Raw genomic sequence first — 16,495 nt, 5'->3', positions numbered from 1 at the left:
ATCTCCACACAAGGTGGGGGACAGCGCTCTCCCCATCCCTCTCATCAAACCCGAACCTGGAAGGGGGAGGGCTGGGAGCTGCTTCTGGGAGATGGGCTGGCATCTTCCTGGGAGGCCTGTCCTTTGTGCTCGGACTGGGAGTCACTCAGTTGGGAAATCACTTGTCCACAGGCTGGAGCCCACTCCTGGAGCTGAGCTACCGTGAGGGAAATTGCCCTAAATGTGAATCCACCTCGGAGCCAGGGAAAGTGATTTTGATGCTCATGAGCGGATGACTGTAGCCTTTCTGTGCACAATGTTTTCAGCTTGTCTGCCTTCAAATCACTGCTAAATAATATGTTTTATTTGGTGTGACTGCTCACCGGGGCCCCGCTCGGCCCAGCACTGGCAGCCAAAGCGCCGTATTTATAACCACATCTGCTTTTCATTGGTAATGAACAAAATGGGCTTCCGACTCCCAAGGCCGGCTTGCCAGAGCCGAGAGCAGTTGTGTCCAGGAGATCTCGGGCACCAACCGTCACGTAGTAGTGACCAGGATGCTCAGAGGCTTCTGCCACCCAGCCAGACAAGGGAGGAGCAGATTGGGCAAGTGGTTAGGATGCAGCCAATCTTAGAGCCGTCCTCAGTTCAAATCCAGACTTCTCTGCTTCCAGGCCGTGGACCTTTGGATGTTGTTCTGAGCTGAATTAGGTTCTCCCAAAAAACAGGTTGAAGTCCTAACCCCTGGGACTGTGGAGTCTGGTCCTGGTTGGAAACAGGGGCTTTGAAGTTGCTATCAGTTACCATACTACTAACATACTGGGGCCGAGGTGGCTCTCATCCAAGCTGAGCGGTGTCTTATAATAGACAAGAACAGGCACCGGGCCAGTTGGGGGTGGGAACAGCCATGGGAAGATGCATCTACAAGCCAAGGAACATCAAGAAATGCCTGGGGAGATTAACAGACGCCGGAAGAAGGAAGGAAGAGACGGAGGGATCATGGCCTCCTGAAGTTGGACTCCAAGATTCCAGAACTGGGAGACAACAAATTTCTTCTTATAAGCCACACATTAATTGGATTGACTACATTTGAGACAAGAGACGATGTAGAAGCACAATATTCCCAGTCAGGATGAGACCAGGGCCAACGGCAGGCCAGGCCATCTGTTAGTCGGTCATATGCACATTCAAGCTGAAGATGAAGGACATGAACATAAGTCCACAAGAGCTAATGCACAACCTTGAGTCTACCCCCCGCCCCCCGCCTCTGCATTCAGAGACCGTCTCAAGAACAGCCTGGGCAGGGTGAACACGAATGACCAAAGACCGAAGAGTTAGGGGAGGATATCATGAGCATCACACAGGAAGAAAGCAAAAGGTCATGACAAAAGACAAGAAAGAAAGCAAAGGACAACGTGGGGGTCAGAGAGACTCTGACACTTGCTCTTGAACATGGAATTGTGAAAACAGAAAGAACTGAACAAAAATATCCAAGCCTTTGCATTGCAATAGTGAAGAGTTTGATGGACGAGCTACTGAACGATGCAGGAGACAACAAAAGATGGAAGGTATGCACACAGTGATTATTCCAAAAAGAATCGGTCAGCGGGCAACCTTTTTAAGAAAGACGTCACGGCTGCACTAGAGGCATTGGTGGAAAATGAGGCTCCCGTAACGGAGAGGTTTCAGCACATGGACACAAGGCTAGAAGAATTCATTCAAGACGTTTGGAAGACAGCTGCCTGGCCAATCAACCAGAAGAGAATCTCATCCGTGCCCATTCCAAAACAAAAAACAATAACAACAAATCCATAATAGAGATTGTATCCAATCATACTATTAATATCACATACAAATGAAATTTTTCTGAAGCTATTTCAAACATAGTTGCAGCAGTACATAGACACACAGCTGTCAGAAATACAAGCCAAATTCAGAAGAAGATGTGGAACGGTACCAGCCAGTGCATCATGGCTGAAAGCAGAGAGTCCCCATGTTTTATTGACTATGCAAAGACATTCAATGGTGTAGATAATAACATATTATGGATAACATTACAAAGAATGAGAAGGTTTAATGGTGTCCACACAGAGCCTGCGCATAAACCAAGAAGCAGTTGTTGGAGCCGAGCATGGAAATACTGCCCGGTTGAAAAGGCAAAGGTATTTATTCAACCTGAATGCTGAGCAACTAATCCCAGACGCTGAACTGTGTGAAGAAGAAGGCGACATCAGGATTAGAGGAAAACTGATGAACATCCCGCAATGTGCAGATGACAGCCTTGCTTGTGAAAAGTGAAGGGAACCTGAAGCCATGGCTGATGAAGATCAAAGGCTATAGCTTTCCGTATAGATGACCCATCAGCATCCAGAAAGGAAATTTCCTCATGACTGGACCAATAAGCAACATCACGATAAATGGAGAAAATACAGAAATTGTCAAGGGATTCATTTTGCTTGCATCGGCAATGAGAGCAACAAACAGTGTATTACATGTGGCAAATCTGCTGCTCCCCAAATGCGTATTTTTAAAATCCTTCAAAGTGCTAAAAAGATGTCACTTTAAAGACTAATGACCCAAGCCATGGTATTTTCAGTCCCTTCATATACATGACAAATCTGCACAGTGAGTAAAATAGGCCAAAGAAGTGCTCACGCCTCTAAATTATGGGGCTAATGAGAAAATTGCATGTACAGACACTGTCATAAGACACAACAAATCTGTCTTAGACGAAGTACAGCCTGAATGCTCCTTAGAAGTGAGAATAGAAAACCCCATCTCACATACTTCGGACATATCATAAGTAGGAACCAGTCCCTGACAAATGCTGGATAAAGTAGAAATTTAAAAGCCAAACTCATTACCATCAGCTTGATTTGGACTCAGAGCGACCCCATAGGACAGGGTAGAGCAGCCCCCTTTGGGATCCTGGGACTTTTATGGGAGCAGACAGCTTTGACAGTTTGTCCAGAAAACAACTGAGGGCTTCAAACTGCTGACCTTGTGGTTAACAACTAGATGTAGCTCACGATGCCACCGAGCCCCTGGTTAAGGGGAGGATGGGTGAAGAAGAGGAAGAAAGACCCGCAAGGAGATGGAGGAACACGGTGGCTGCAACAGGGGTTCCAACTTAGGAACGATTGGAAGGAGGTGCCGGCCTGGGCGGTGTGGGGGTGCACCGTGCATGTGGATTTACTATGAGACCCAACTGACCTGACTGCCCCTGCCAGAAACGACATACGCCACCCAGCGGTGACTGGACGCTGACTTGACCTTGAAAGGTTAAAAGTCTACCAGTTTTCAAGGTCACGTAAGAGTCAGACAGGGGAGTCAGCAATCTGCGCTGCCTCCACCCAGACCTTGTGAAAGGAAGCACCTTCCCCCTGGGTTCTTCCACGTGCGTTTCCTTTGGGTTTGGTGTTTGAGGATTTGAATCGGTGCTGTTGTGGAGGACGTGCACGATGGAACGTAGAGGGTTGCCGCACTGTGGCAGGGACCGTTCGGCGGCATAGGGGGCAGTCTTCAAGGGCTGCCACCCTTCTCGTTCTTTTCCCAGTCGCTCTTCCCATGGTAACATAAGCTCACCACGCCCGACCCAGACCCCCGCTAAATTTCCTGTCTAAGCTTCCCAGTTTCCATTGTCCGTTTAAAGCCTCTGCATGATCCATGGGAAAGCTGTTGTGGAGCCAGGCAGTCACAGAAGGCACCTTGTCTCCTCCGAGGGATGGGGGCTACCGGTCCATCCTGGTGTCTGCCGCCTTTCCACAGCCAGAGGGAAGGGAGGAGATGGGACCGGAGCTGCCCGTCTCACCTCTGCCACAAAGTGGAAACCTTACAGCTTGGCAGCTCGGTCCTTGGGGCCCTATCTTGTTGAACCCAAGCCCGGCTGGTTGGTGAGGACAGTTCTCAGAACAGTACTTCTGAGCATCCTCTGGCCATTTGCCTGAGCGCTTCACACCCAGTGGGTACAGAGGCTTTAGAGAAGCAGTTCTCAACTGGTGGGTCATGACTCCTTTGGGGTCAAATGACCCTTTCACAGGGGTCGCCTAAGACCATCAGAAAACACATAAATAGCTCACACTATATAATGACATATGGTTTTGTGATTAATCACGATGCTTTAATTACGTTTAATTATGTTCAACCTGTAACAATGAAAGTCCATCCTGCATATCAGATATTCACATGACAATTCAGAACAGTAGCAAAATGACAGTGATGAAGCAGCAACGCAAATGATGTCATGGTGGGGGGGTCGGTCCCCACCGCATGAGGACCTGTATAAAAGGGTCGTGGCATGAGGAAGGTTGAGAACCAGTGTCCTAGAGCGTCCCTGACAGAAGAGGACACTGGCATCAGGCAGGGACCCAAGGTGGCTCGGTCACTAAGTGGCAGAGCTAGACTTGGGGGCAGAGATGACGTCAGGGGCTATGTTCCTAGTTCCTAGGTACCACATCCACTAGGTGGGCCATCAGCTAGAGGTTTGGGCTCTCAAGGTCCTGCCCCCTCACCCCCACAGCCCTCCAGCCACTGTTCCCTCTGCCCTGTCTCCTTTCCACTGCCTACACCCTCCCTCTGCCTCCCTTCCTTCCGCCTGCATCCTCCCATTAGTTCCTCAATTCCAAGACACCTTCGCAAGGGCCCTCTGGCATCACGGGTCCAAGTGGAGCCTAGAGCGTCCTCCAACCGTGACCTTGAATCCCCTCTGTACCTTAGTTCCCTGTCTTTCTCTCTCTGAGCCTGGAGCTCCTTACCTGTAAAATGGGAACCATGAATAATACTCACCTCAGAGGTTGGCTGCCCAAGTGAAACCAGACCATACAGGTAAAGGGCTTAGGCCAAGACTGCCCTGGCTCCATAAATCCTAACTAGCATCCTGTCACCACCACCAGTGTTATCTGTCAGGACACGGAGGGGGCAGGGCAAAATGATAGGCACTCCGCCAATGTTCATTCCTAATCTTTTATTTGACCTGTCATATTTTTGTTTTCATTCCATTTTGCTATCTTCACCACGGACTAATGAACAAGACCTTCTTTGAAGCGGTGCATGCGCCAAGATACTCACTAACTGAGGAGATATGAATGTTAGCGGTCAGCCTCTTTTGACTTCCTGTCCTGTGCCGTAGCCAACTCCTCCTCCCTTCCTCCCCTTCTTCCTGGTGCTTCTGCCCCCAAGCATTTTTTGTGCACTTGTTTGCATAGATCTTTATCTTTTGAAATAGACTAAAGGATTTGTGGGCCCGTGTGTCTGTGCAGATGCATCTGATTCGCTCTGACATAAAGCACTCAGACTGAGCAGATTCTATGACTTGCTTTTCTTTACTCAATCCAGTCTTAAGATTGACCAATGTCGGGGCAAGTGGAAAGAGGAGGGGGCTCATGGGTCTAGAAGCTGGACAGACAAACTTCAGGAGCGAATGCCTGCCACGATTCAAACTCCGGTACTTGTTCAGCCACTGGGATGCCTGACTTCTGTCTGCTCACCTTTGCTCTCCCTCTGGCTTATCTACTTTATCTCAGCAAACAAGCCACAACTGGGGCTCTGACAGAGTCCGGTTCTAAAACACGAAAGCACTCTTGCCTCCCACTCACCTGGGCCTTGCTAAGTAGGGGGGTGGCTACCCATTGCCCTACAAGGCATGTTTTTTCCTTCTTTAAGAGGCTAGAAATGACTATTGCCAGCCTGTCCCCAGGCACCAGCTGGTTGTCAAGGACTCTATTCCTGAGCCCGTGTCCTTTGGAAGGAGTGAGAAACAACAAGAACAATGAGAGAAACCCACACGTCACCCTGCTGGGTGGAGGGCATACCCAAGCATCACAGGGGTGGCCTGTGATTCAGTCCTGGAGTCAGATGCGGGCCTGGATGTGGGCTGACAGTAGATGCACCGCAGAACTGACCCCTGATGGATTTGTGACTGCCGTAGAAAGGAAATGCCCTTAACCAAGAGTGACATTTTGTTAGCGCAGCCAGGTTACTTCCTGCTCTCCCTTGAGGTGGAGTTGTCTTTGGAAGCTTCACTTTTGTCCTGGTTCGTGAGAGCTTTGTTCTAGAGAATTAGGCAGTGTTTCTCTCCCCGGCCTCCAGGTCTAGAACCGAGCCAAGCACAACAGCCAAGCCATGAGGCCGAAAATGGATTATTCCTAAGTTGAGCCTGGAGCCAACATAGGACCCGTGGATGACTGGGGGAGGGGAGTCTGCATGCCTCTCTCCTGCTCCAGATACTTGTAGCCTCAATCTGATCCAGTGCCACAGAGATACACACATGTATTGTGCATGTGTACACGTAGACCCCTGTTTGGCCATATGCACAGAGATACCTGTGAACATGAAACACACGCAGGTGCACTGATAGCTGTGGCCCTAAACTCCATGCAGGGTGGAAGTCAAGGCTGAGGTTACAAGCCTACGCAATGTTCCAGATCCTTCCTTGACTGTGTGCTGGCTGTGGTTCTGGGCAAGTGCCTGGACTTCTAGAAGCTTCCACGTCAGCATCTGTGAAATGGAGATAAGAGGGAGCTAGTTCCTTGGGTCACTGTGAGAATCCAATGCTTCCCATCCTGTATTGAGAACTAGACAGAAGTCTACCTGTAGGGCTCTGGTAGAGCAGAGCTTATGGATATTATATGACCAAAGCCTTATACATCCAATCTCAACTACATGAGCCAATGCCTTCCCTCCATTTGGAGACCAAAAGGTGGGACATCTTTGTTTGTTTGTTTTTCTCTCTCTTTTTTTAACGTTTTATTAGGGACTCATACAACTCTTATCACATCCATACATACATCAATTGTATAAAGCACATTTGTACATTCTTTGCCCTAATTACTTTCAAAGCATTTGCTCTCCACTTAAGCCCTTTGCATCAAGTCCTCTTTTTCCCCTCCCTCCCCGCTCCCCTCTCCCTTATGAGCCCTTGATAATTTATAAATTATTATTTTGTCATATCTTGCCCTATCCAACGTCTCCCTTCACCACCTTTTCTATTGTTCCGTCCCCCAGGGAGGAGGTCACATGTAGATCCTTGTAATCGGTTCCCTCTTTTCAACCTACTCACCCTCTACCCTCCCAGTATCGCCCTTCACACTCCTGGCCCTGAAGGTATCACCCGCCCTGGATTCCCTGTGCCTCCAGCTCCTATCTGCACCAGTGTACAACCTCTGCTCTATCCAGACTTGCAAGGTCGGATTCAGATCATGGTAGTTGTAGGGGAGGAAGCATTTAGGAACTGGAGGAAAGCTGCATTCTTCATCGGTGCTACATCGCACCCTGACTGACTCATCTCCTCCCCTAGACCCCTCTGTGAGGGGATCTCCAGTGGCCATCAAATGGGCTTTGGGTCTCCACTCTGCACTTCCCCCTTCATTCACTATGGTAAGATATTTTTTTTCTGATGATGCCTTATACCTGATCCCTTCAACACCTCGTGATCGCACAGGCTGGTGTGCTTCTTCCATGTGGGCTTTGTTGCTTCTGAGCTAGATGGCTGCTTGTTTACCTTCAAGCCTTTAAGACCCCAGACACTATCTCTTTTGATAGCCGTGCACCATCAGCTTTCTTTGCCACATTTGCTTATGTACCCATTTGTCCTCGGCGATTGTATCGTGGAGGTGTGCACCCAATGATATGATTTTTTGTTCTTTGATGCCTGATAACTGATCCCTTTGGAGCCACGTGATCACACAGACTGGTGTGTTCTTCCATGTGGGCTTTGTTGCTTCTGAGCTAGATGGCCGCTTGTTTATCTTCAAGCCTTTAAGACCCCAGACGCTATCTCTTTTGATAGCCGGGCATCATCAGCTTTCTTCACCACATTTGCTTGTTCACCCGCTTTGGCTTCAGCGCTTGTGTCGGGAGGGTGAGCATCATAGAATAGCAATTTAATAGAAGAAAGTATTCATGCATTGAGGGAGTGCTTGGGTAGAGGCCCAAGGTCCTTTCGAGGTGGGACATTTTTGGATCTATAGGGATTCTATACTCTCTGGTAATACTAAATAGAACATAGGTTCCCAGGTCACAACTCTAGAGTCATTGGCATGTCCTTCTTCATAACTAGCAACACGCTCATAAGACACTTCAGTTTAGCATTCATTCATGGCTGCCGCCTACCCACCCCAGCCAATTTCTGGCTGCTGATGTGAGTTTTCCTAGTCACAGGCATCAAATGTAGGCTTTCTTTATTATTTGGTTATTATCTTGTTTCCTTCCCAGTCCTTGTCCTAGATGTCTTTTTCCTGATAATATGTCCTCCTCCTAAGTATGCATTATTGATGGATTATTGATAAGGGTCCTTCTGAGTTCCTGATCATAATAACCCATTCACAAGAAGAGACTTCATGGGGTGGATAAATGGATGGATAAATGGATGGATGGATGGGTGGATGGATGGATGACTGGATCGATTAATGGATCGATGGACATTTAGTTCTACAACTAGTCATTTTTCTCTTTCTCTGAAGAAGAAAAGGAAGCCGTTTTGAGGCTAACAGACGGATTCTGTGCTGGTCTGGCCAAGGAAGAAGATACATGGTCAGGAACAAAAGAGGATGTTTGGGTCCAAAGGGGGAACTGCACATCCTCCTGAATGCCATATCAACATGATTGAATTTGAATTTCCCCTTTCCCCACATCTGCTTTCCCACCCCCATGTCCTTAGTCTGCCGTGGTGTCACCAGTGTCAAGCACAAGAGACACTCGTTCCATTTCATCCATTTTCCTTCTGGTCGCAGCTACATGGTCGAGGGCAATTGATCCTCCACCCATCCTCAGCCTCAGGTTCATGGTTAATCTCCTGCTCTAAGGCTGTAACATGTAATCTTTTCCCCCATATAGTATGACATTTTTCAAACACACAGTAAAGGTAAAGAAATATTTATTTACTTATCTATTAGAATGTTATTCTTGGGTGTCTTTAAAAAAAGGAAAACAGGCAGTTTTATTGGCACTTCATCCACAAAGCATACCATTCATAGTTCAACCCTATCAAGAAGATTGTACAAGCTTTACCACAATCAATTTCAGAACATTTTCCTTTTCCCCATACTCATTGCTATTCATATAATTTTTTTTTCAATTTTGGCAAAAATATACGGAACAAAACCGTATCCAGTTCAACCAACTTCTGAATGTAGAATTCAGTGCCATTGATTATACTCTCTGTGTGCGACTGAAAGAACTATTTAGTAATAACCCTGAATGGGCAGGAGATTCCACTATCATTAGTGTACTATACTTTATCACATGTCTGTCCATCTATCCACCCGCTATCAAGTCACCAATCTATCTTATTGTATGGTTGGTACATTTCAAAGTAAATTGCTGACCTCAAGACATTTTTCTACTCAATATATATTGTGTTAGGCAGTATTCTCTAGAAAAACAAAACCAGAGCACTTATGATATATAATATACATACATATATAAACAAGTTTATACAGAGCAAAGGAATGTAACAGCTAATTAGTCCACACAGCAGTACAGAGGGCTCCGTTCAACTCACTTCTGTGAAACAGTTAATATACTGGAAGTCCTTCAACTCAGAAGTGGGGGAGTATCCAAGGTCAAGGAAGCAGACTGCTGATTCTTCCCTCAGGCAATGCAGGCAGACTCTGCTCACAGGCAGCAAACAACAGGGCAGGTTTCCAACAGCAGCTCGGAGTTTAGCAAAGCAGGCCCCAATGGGTCATCAAACTCAAGCAATGCAAGACTGACGATAGGATCCATCAGCCTCAAGCTCAAGTGATGTGTGCACCAGCAGCATGGTGAAATGGGTTTCAAGGAACCTCAAGCTCTAGTGACAGGATCCATGGGTTGGCTGTCCCACAGGTAGTGTAGTTCACAAGTTGAGGCAGAGAACTAGCTAAAGCAGCCACATACTGTCTGATGACCAGAAAGCAAGAGAGAGAGGGATGGGCCTTGATGAGCCATTTCTCTTTGCCCTCCAAACAAAGTGTGACCTGATTAATCCTACATGTTCCTATTGGCCAGGTTGGCACAATAAACCTACCTATCATATATCATTGACTAGATTCTAATATTTGTTTTCATCTTTTATTATACAATTAAAATACAATAAAATACACAATTTTAGGCATTTGCTGAGATTTGTATAGGTCCGTGTCACTCAAACTCCTGTACTAAGACCTTTACCGCCCTAAGGGGCTACATACTCCCTTCTCCAGAGGCAGCTATTGTTCTGACTTCTTCCACTTGAGTCATTTCCAATTTAAATAAAGCATCTGTGAAAATGGTTGTATCATTCTTCTGGACACAGAGTGTCATTTCCCTTGGATAAATACTTAGGAGTGGAACTGCTGGGTTATAAGGTGGGGCATAAGGGGCCCTGGTAGGGTAGTGGGGTATTCACTGAGCCACTAATTGCAAGGTCAGGAGCTCAAATCTCTGTGGGAGAAAGTCAAGGCTTTCTTCTCTCATGCAGATTTAGAACTTCAGAAACCCACCAAGGCTGTCCTATTCTGGCCTTCAGGGGTCGCTGTGAGTCAGAATAGACCCAACGGCAGTGCATTTGACTGAGTGAGTGCACTTTTAGTTTGAGTGTGTTTATGGGGACACTGCCGATCATGTTCTCTCTAAGTCGTTGTGCATTCTGCAGCCCCATGAGCAGTGTGAGAGAGTTCCCGTTGCTCCTTAACTTGGCCAATATTTGATGCTGTCTGAATTTTTTGTTTTAGCAATGTTGATGTGTGCTTTAATTTTAAACACTCGGTTGAGTGTATAGTGGCATCTCCTTGTAATTTTGTTTTGCATTTGCTGATGACTAATAATGCTGAGCGTATTTTCTTATACTATTGACTACCTTCCTTTGTAAAATGTCTCTGCAAAATTTCTGCTCATTTTATTGAGTTTTTTGTCTTTCTGTCATAGACTTGTAAGAGTTTATATATACCGGGGGTGGGGGATGGGAAGAGGTGTCAAGAGGTTTGTGAGAAAATTCACTAAGATACACTAGGAATAAACGCCTGAGTATATATCCCCAAAATGTGCCTATGAAAACTTTATAGATGACAACAGAGCACCATGTGGCTCATTTGCTTTGAGCACCTCATCAGGAGGGGTTACCGGCTAGAAAAGGACATCATGCTTGGTGAAGTAGAAGGCGCATCAGAGTGTGGACGGCCGTCAGCGGGCTGGATTGGCACAACAATCGCAGTGATGACCCTCGGAATCCTGGCAACCATGAGGGCGACGCGTAGTTGGGCATTTTGCTCTGTGAGTCAGAGATGATTCGATAGCAGTTGACAGCACTTTCCAGAATATAGCTTCCTCGCTCAGTACCATGAGGCAGCACCAGTGTAGGGTAGAGCCTAATCCAATCTGAGTGATGTCCTACAAAGGGGGACTCAGAGAGACTTGGGCAAGAATACCATGTGACACCGTAGCTGTAAGCCAAGGGATGCCTGAAGCTTCCAGAAGCTAAGATAGAAGCATAAAACAAATCTTCCCTCAACGGCACAGAAGGAACCAGCGCAGCCAACATCCTGACCACAGACTCTTGGCACAATCTTTGTTTTCTTTATATGCGTCCCCAAACTTGGGCTACTTTGTTATGGCCTCCCTAGGAAAGTAAAACACAGGGCATTGGGTACATGGCTGCTCATTATAGTATGTGTGTGCATCTCTATCTATAACTGTGAGAAAAACAAGACCAGACTCACTGCCATTGAGTCTATATCAACCCATAGCGACCCTAGAAGGCAGTGTGGAACTGCTCCTGGGGGGTTCCGGGACTGTAATTCTTTACCTGAGTAGAAAGCCTCATCTTGCTCCTGTGGAGTGGCTAATGGTTTTGAACTGCTGACCTTGTGCTTAGCAGCCCAATGCATAACCACTACACCACCAGAGCCCCTCATAACTGTAATACTTCATAACAATAACAAGCGGGGATTATAAGAATGTGATGGGACATCACCCAAAGAGGCCCTTTTTTGTTCATTTAGAGCAGTGGTTCTGAACCTGTGGGTCGCTACCCCTTTGGGGGTCGAATGACCCTTTCACAGGGGTTGCCCTATTCCTAACAGTAACAAAATGACAGTGATGAAGTAGCAACTAAAATTATGTTATGGTTGAAGGGGGGGCGGCGGGTTCACCACAACATGAGGAACTATATGAAAGGATCAAGACATTAGGACCCTTGAGAACCACTGATTTAGCATGACAGAAATAACTGTTCACTGAACACGTATTACGTGCTTGGTGTTGGAAAGGCCATGCCAAATGAAATGGCCACAGTCCTGCACCTTCAGAAGTTTATGATCTTGTGGGAGAGAGTAGCAAATGCACATCCAGTTACTTCATGAGCGTCATTGGCCAAATACCCATGTGACTGGAAGTATAATTTAAACTAAACCAAGTGCTCTGGTCTACCGTAGGAGACTGGAAGAGCGTCCTCTAGGGAACCCGAGTTGCCCAAAAGGAAGACTTTTAAATGCTGATCTCAGGGAAATGCCCAGCAAACAGCCCACAGGACCACTCCACAGCAAAGTTCAGGGTCAGCACTTCTCACCCACAGGCCATTTCTAATCACTCCCCGTGGTAGATGACGTCAACTTGAATTTTTAAGAAACAATAGGGGTGGAGTCCAACCTGTCAATCAGGTTACATGCTGATGATGCCACCTTGGGGCGGGGTTTTCTAATAAGAATTAACTCAAACCTCTATCTATCTATCTATTTTTCTGTTACTTCATCTTCCTGCTTGCTGGGACTCTGCCTCCAGGGTTGACCCCATGTGGGCAGCCTGACCCTAAGAGCTGTCAGACCCCTGACATGTTCCCACCATGTAACTCTGCACCCACTGGCCTGTGATCTCTCTGCATTCCATGTCACTTTTTAAAAAATACAAAGTTTAGTTTTATTTTTAAAATGATTTTACAAGTCTGTCAGTTCACCTCAAACTTACATAGGTGAAGGAACCATATCTTCCATTAGATGGGTCGTGGCCTTAGTCCCTCCAAAGAAGATAAGTAAGCATATGAATCTTTTCTCTTTTTTAACAACGCTCATCCCCTGTCACACCCAGCTTGATTCTGAAGTTTTCTCTCTATAAACACTTTCTTGGAGTTGCGTGTCGCCATTCTGTGGCCAGGCGGCTATAGTTTTACAGGTTGGCTTGACTGTTACTTGGCTGGTTCTTCTCCAAAATCCAAATCTTGTAAACTGGGCAGGAAAGGTTCACAGGGCTGCCAGAAAAGCCCACTGTACTTCCCGGTGACAAGCCGGGGGACAAGTGTCGCCTCCAACAAGGTCCTGTGGAGAGGCAACTGGCATGGTTTCAATGCTCAAGCCTTCCTAACATCTCACGCTCAGGAACGTACGGTCCCCAGGACTGTGTGTACAGTGGCCGCCATTCACAGAGAGCTTCCTCGAGCTTTGGAATCGGTGCTGGTGAAATCTATTGGCCCGTTTTGGTGCCTGTAGAGAACGTCAGTGGCTGTACAGGTGTGGGTTTCTCTAGTTGCCTTTCCAAATGGGTAGCTCCATCTTTAAGCTGAGTCTGAAGCAGAGCAACGGGGAGCTCAACGCCTGCTGCTGCTTCCTTTCTAGCATCTACTGCAATGGCTCTTCTTCTTGTACAAACAGTCCTCTTTGTTCATGTTCCTGTCGTTCCACTTCTGAGGCTTTTCCCAGCACTTCCTGGTCCCGTGTCAGCTTTAGCTCATTTTTCTGAATGATGCCTTTGTTTGACTTTCCATCTAGCTCCATTTTCTTTCTGGTGTTGGTCCAAATCCACACTGTCGGTCGAGTCGAAAATCCTTTCTTCCACTGCTTCCAGGCAGCCAGTATGGTCTCGTAGACTAGTAACCCCTTCTTCCCTTGTTGCACGTCTTTAGCACCTCTCCCGCCAAGTTCAACCTCTCTGTCAACAGGAGGCTCTTCAGAGTTGTCCTTTCCACGTGGAGTGCCCCGCTGAGGCCCATTTCCTGCTTCTCTCACACAACAGCGCTCACATCTCCCCCACCTGCCTGGGCTGGCTGCCCACCCCTCTCCAGCTCCACCTCTCTCCAGACCCCCAGCTCTTTCCTCAACTGGGGTGAGGGGGCACAGCAGTTTTCTGCATCTTCTGGAACTACGTGAGTCTGAAGAGGGTCCTAGCTTGCATTGGATTTTTAGACTTGAGTTGGACAGGGCTGGGCTGCCTTCTTGATATGATTATTTCTTGATACATTGCTTCCTTGTACCCATGTGAGTGTCACTGGCTTTGTGTGACAGGTAGGTTTATTGTGCCAACCGGGCCAATAAACACATGTGGGGTTAATTGAAGGGCAGAGTGATAAATGGCTCGGCGAGCCTCGCCTTTTTTTGTCTCTTGCTCTTTGATGATCAGACCAGTGTGCGGCTGCCTTAGCTTGTTCTCTGCCTCAATTTGCATGCTACACTACCTGTGGGACACCTAATTTGTGGACTGTGTCACTGTAATGTGAGGTTTCTTTAAGACCTGCTTCATCACACTACTGGAATATACATCACTTAAGCTGGGGACTGTTGGACCCTGTCATCTGGCTGACAGTTGGTGACCTGCCTTGCTGTTTGCTGCCTGTGGCTGGATAACCTGAATTGTTCTACAGAGGACTGCCTGGCGGCCCTCAAGACTTGAAGGACTGCCTGTGTATTAGCGGTCTCACGGAAGTGAGCTGCACTGAGCCATTTGTCCTGCTTTATAGATGAACTAGCTATTTAGTTATTATGTTGTCTATCTATATAAATATATATATATAATTATGAGTTTCCTGGTTTTGTTTCTCTAGAGAACCTGTCTAACATACTTTGTTTCTCTAGACCACCCAACCGAACACACCTACACAGACGCAGAGGATCAAAGAAGCCCAGGTATCTGAAGAAAGGCTGGAGCAGGAAAGATAGAGGTCCCAAGTGCCTGCTTACAGACCGCCTGCATCCGCACATACAATACAATGAGAGAAGTAGCCTAAGGACGTCACAAATGATGAAAGAAGACGCCGCTTTGTCCAAAGTCAGCATCTTCAGAACTTATCGCATTCACAACATTAAAAAAGAAAAGAAATGCTATGCTGATGCAGCCAGAGCCCTGGAGCTGGAGGAGTCATGCGAGACCCACGCCAGCGCTGAGATGCTTCCACAGTCACTGGATCCACAAGACTTTCCACCCACTGGCCTGTGATCTTTCTGCATTTGGCACCATTGCATGTGTTGCGTGAGTCTGAAGAACAACTTAGAGACTGGTATAGGACTTACAGACTTGACCTGGACTGGGCTGGGATGTTTCTTAATGTACAATCACTCTTTCTATAAAGCTCTTTCTTATGCACATGAGTGTCTGTGAATTTGTTTCTCGAGTTAACCCGGACTAGCACACCATGTAATCTCAGAACAGTAGAGACTAAATGAAGCTCCTAAAAATTACAAGAGGAAGAGACTGACAAAGTTATGTACATAACGGAATAGCATCAGGCGACTCAGTAGCAACAATGCTGCTGGAAGAGAAGGAGGGATATCTTGGAAATGGTTATCCTAATCTGAAATCGGAACCCAAGCCAAACTCTTAAGCAACTTTGACAGTACAGTGGTGAGCTAAGTAAACGTTACTTTGTCAGCAAAGAATGGAATGGCCTTAGATGCCAACATTTTAATTTAATAGAGTAGAAATACAACCCAAATCATCTTCTAGGACCTGATAGGTTAGAATTCATCCACTGGCTACTCTTTCGTGTCAGTTGTGGGCCAGATGGGTGACGATGGGGATGTGGATACACATTAGTCTAATTACTCTCACCCATTGCCAACAAGACTATTCTGATTCATAGCAACCCTATAGGACAGAGTAGAACTGCCCCCATTGGAATTTGGGGGTGGAGTGGTTACACGTTGGGCTGTAATCCACAAGGTCAGAAGTTTAAAACCATCAGCCACTCCATAGGAGACTTTCTCCAGTTAACAGCTATAGTCTCAGAAAGTCACAGGGGCAGTTCAACCCTATCCTTTAGGGTTGCCATGATTCGGCATCAACTCAATGGTAGTGTTTGGTTTGGGAATCCTTACGGAAGCCAGTTGTTCCATCTTACTCCCGCAGAGCAGGCGGTGGGTTGGAATCACCAAACTTTCTGTTAGCCTCTGGGAGCTTAACCACTGAACTCCTTGGACTGTCATTCGAAATCTGAACCTGTCACTCGACTGCACTGTACCTCACTCTCTCCACTATAAAATGCATCTGATGTCCCCTTTCTGTGGTTGAAAAGGTAAAAGGATCAGAGATAGAGTCGCTTCAGCTGTGGGAAAAGAAGATAATGGGAAAGTTAGAAACTGTCCCCAAAGAAATGCCAAAAAGCAAGGAAAGGCAGTGAGGACTAGCCTTGACAGGACGCGGCCAAGCAGTCAGAGAATCCTAGCAGCCAAGCAAATGCCAAGTAAGAAAAAGGCAAAAGTAAACAAACAAAAAATAGGTAGGAAAGCTCTGTGGTTTGTATGCCCTGCCTTGCCTGGACATCTGGCTTGGAGTGGCAGCCCTCCTTTCCAACTGAGAC

General features: G+C 46.8%; 1 pseudogene; it reads right to left on the bottom strand.

The window, feature by feature from the left end:
* Nucleotides 1-13,114: 13,114 nt before the first annotated feature.
* LOC142458564 (CDK-activating kinase assembly factor MAT1 pseudogene) lies at nucleotides 13,115-16,031 on the bottom strand (annotated as a pseudogene).
* Between the last annotated feature and the right edge of the window lie 464 nt (nucleotides 16,032-16,495).

The sequence above is a fragment of the Tenrec ecaudatus genome, chromosome 10 (genome assembly GCF_050624435.1).
Source record: "Tenrec ecaudatus isolate mTenEca1 chromosome 10, mTenEca1.hap1, whole genome shotgun sequence".
In the NCBI taxonomy this organism is placed as follows: Eukaryota; Metazoa; Chordata; class Mammalia; order Afrosoricida; family Tenrecidae; genus Tenrec; species Tenrec ecaudatus.
Note: the sequence above shows the minus strand (reverse complement) of the source record. Positions and strands in the feature narration are given on the sequence as shown.